We start from the raw sequence: 3,947 nt of genomic DNA, 5'->3' as shown, positions 1-3,947 counted from the left end.
TTAAAAAAAAAAAATTCTCCCCGACTCTTTACTTAACAAAACCATTGAAGTATTACCAGGTAAAATAATTTGAAGAACTGCTCTACACCAACCCAGGCTGTGCATATGTAAGCAGACCAACTTTATTAAGCTCATTTTATTGGGATGCCAGCAAAGCTACCAACAATCACAAAACACATTTGCTAAATATGTAGGACAGGCAGTTAAAGCAGGAAAGATGTTTGCTTTTGCACTCCATTCCTTGAACTCTTATGTACAGAGTTTCCACTTGAGTACTTTACACTTGGTGATACGTTGTTTTAATAATAATCCTCAAATCATTTCATGGATGACTGTTCCTATCCACCCCCGCCCTCCTCCAGAGCACTTAATGCAGTTCACTGCAGGAAGTAGGCATTCAGAGCTCAGTTTTCTCTGACTAACTGACTGACTCAGTGTGCTACCTGTAATTATATTTTAAAATTTAATCAAGGCAGTTCCAGGAACTCAAAGGAATAAAGTAAAAATCAACTATTCAAGTGGGGTTTGTGAAATTGTCTAGAGTGAATAGACTTCATCAAAATGTGTCAAAATGCAGAATTTGTGAGTGGAAACCAGAGTATCAAAAATTTTAATCATCCATATGAAATACACTCAAGACTGAAGGTGAATAGTTCATGGTGAAGTTAATAGTTCTGAAATCAATTTTGGACTGAACAGAAAGTTACCATTGTTACTTCTTTCATGCTTTTTGTTGTATTTTGTTTTTTCAGGTAATCAAGGATCACAAATATTAACTTTCTCTGGCTGTTGATACATGTTGAGAAATTCAGAAGAAGGCCTATAATAAGGAACTGTTTATCTCTCTGATTTTCTTCAGTAGTGTGAAATGGAATGAAAGCCAAAGCTACTTGAACATAGCCAAGACTTGCGATATATCTAACATTAGAAATTGTCATAGTGTTTCCCATATATCATCTCAGTCCTTCTAAAATTCCTATAAATAGATGCAAGGCAGGAATTACCATTTTTCCAGTGGAAAAATGGAAATTCAGAATGATTAAGACAGTATCCAGAGTAAACTATGAATTACGATTCTAGGCCATTGTCTTTCAATCATGTGTCATACCCTTAGATTCATATTACTTAGAGTAAATTATTAAGTGAACACAATCCCATACATCTGCATATAACCCATTTTCTTTTCTTGACTCTTGAATGTATATTCAGGAACAAAGCACTTGATGAAGTACAATGTGAATCCCTGAAAAGACACAGATGCATGAAGTTTAAAGCAGTGAATGTAACAGCAATATTTGTTTTTCATTTAACTATTTCAGTCCATGTTTTCTATTGTGGAGATGGTAGAGTTTGACACAATTGTGGTGTAATGAGTTTAAGCCAAAAATTTGTATATTTGATGTATCATTTCCCATATCTATAATTGAACTAAGGAGACTTACTCAGGGGTTCCCAATTATAGAAAGAGGAAAAGAATTATCTCTATGATTTCCTGAGGTGAAGTAATGGATTGGAAATTATTTGGTTGACACATTATAAAATTGTTGGTCAAAGCCAGGTGAATCATTGATTTTTCTTCCAGATTTCTTCTTCAGGAATAAAATAGTCTTCAAATGCTGGAGTAAGATTTTACATTCAAATGATTTGAGGGGAGGTTTAATATTTGAGCTGCTAAAAGGAAGTTTGCCATTTGAACTGCTAAGAGACTGTGCCTTCTAGCCTTATACAAAATGGAGAATGCTTCTGTTGTGCTTTACATAGCTGATGGAGAGATACCATCTATTTCATGTTTCATCTCATATTAACAAACATTTCTGCATTTTTTGTGAGACTAACATAGTCAGGGTTTGATGTTCTAGATAAGGAAATGAAGTGTGTTATCTTTTCCAGAGGAATATTGCATTGGCATATCACACATTTAAATAAGAGTCATTGTATTGATTCATAGGCATTTCCATTAAAAATGGGAGTCTACCTAACTTGGGATTATGTTTAATGAATATAGCACATTTAGCCCATATAAACTGTTAAGCAAGGTGATTCTAGTACTCATTATTCATTCATTCTATAAATATTTCTGAGCTTTCACAACCAAGCATGGGCCTTCTGAGGAAGTCAAAGAAACAAAAATGCAGCAGAAGGCCCCTCTCTACCAGAAGTTTAAAATTTAATGAAGAACTAAAACACACAAACATAAAATCTTGTATCTCAATCTAGGCACTAAACAGCACTGGAGAAGAACAGCACTGTAGGATTTAGAAGTGACAGTAAGTGCTATGATAGTAAATAAAGAGAGAGCCCTGTGTTTTAGAAGGAATGTATTATAATGGTGAGGAGCATGGGTTTTATACTTTTTTTTGTAATACAATATTATTGCATATATTAATTACACTGTGTTTAGATCTCTATGGTTTCTTTACTACCCATTACAAGTTTATAACCTTTAATACCATCATTCTTATCCCTCCTCAATCCCCTGGTACCACCATTTTTCTGTATTTTACAGGTGTAACTTTTTAAGATTCCACATAAAAGTAATACTGTACAGTACTTATCTTCCTGTTTGACTTACCTTGCTTAGCATAATGTGCTCAAAGTCATCCATGTTGTCACAAATGGGAGGATATCCTTTCTCATGGCTGAATGATATTCTATTATGTATATGTACCACATTTTTTTTTTTACCCACTCATCCATTGATGAGCATTTAGGTTTCTGTATCTTGGCTACTGAGTAACACAGGTTTTAGAGTCAACTAGATATGTCAACTAGAAGTTAAGTCCCTTAACTTCTCTAAGCCTCTGTTTCCTTTTCCTTGAAAGCAAGTAAATAACAAAATACTTAGACCATGGAGTTGTGATGATTAGATGAGACTGATAATGCATGAAACAACTTTAGCACAATCTATCTGGCACTAAGTATGCTCTCACTAAGTACTTCCTTTCACTCGCAATTTATTATTATAATTAGATAATATTTCCCAGAGAAGACAAGAATTAAGGTGGACTTGCTCAGTGTTTGAGTTGAGTGCAAGACCTACCTCACCTGTCACTGATAACTGAGGAAAAGAGGATCAGTGATGCCTCAGTTGGAGATCTACTAAATGACTTTGGATAAATTGCATGGAAATTCATTCATTCATTCATTTATTCACCATATATTTCTTGTGTGCTTTCTTATTGATGGCCACTGTGCTAGTTGCCAGGACAGTAAAGGTAAGTAAAAGCACTCAGGCCCTTCTTTCACTTGAACAAACCTTTACATAAATACATATAATTATTATAATGAGTGTTATGAAGATGTATACTGTGCTCTAAGAGTGTAGCAGGGAATAGCTGCTAGCTCAGGGAGGGCTTTCCTGAGGAAGTGATGTATGAGCTGAATTCTAAAGGAGTGGAAGGGAAAAGTGGGGAACGTTGGGCAGGGGAACAGCATTTGTGAAGATTGAACTTGGTGTGCCTGACACCTAGAGACCAGTGTGGATGGAGTGTAGAGATGGGAGAGGCCTATCAGGTGAGAACAGAGGCAGGGTTTTAGGGGCAGTGGTAAGGATTTAAATCATTATGCTATGTATATTAATGGTAAGCCATTAAAGAGTTTAAGCAGGGGCATGATGCGATCAGGTCTGTGTTTTGCATGAGTGCTGTGCTGCAGTGTGAGAAGGGCCAAGAGTGCTGGAAGGGGAGAGGGGCCTCTGTGATTGTGTTACCAGGTGACTGAAGGAACTGGTGTCAGTGGGAGTATAAACATGAAAAAGATTACTGTTGTTGCTAACCAGTCTTCAAATGTGCTGATACAATTTCCTTTCCAATTCCTTCATGTCTACAGCAGATTATCATAGCTGAGAAGGAAAACAAGGAGTGTGCAGTGGACTAGAATCCAAGAAAAGAGAGACTGTTTCATAAGTGAGTCATCTACATGTTAATGCTGCTGAGAGATCAGGTAAG

The sequence above is a fragment of the Manis pentadactyla genome, chromosome 4, assembly GCF_030020395.1.
Source record: "Manis pentadactyla isolate mManPen7 chromosome 4, mManPen7.hap1, whole genome shotgun sequence".
NCBI lineage: Eukaryota > Metazoa > Chordata > Mammalia > Pholidota > Manidae > Manis > Manis pentadactyla.
The sequence above is the reverse complement of the archived record's forward strand: the minus strand, read 5'-3'. Positions refer to the sequence as shown.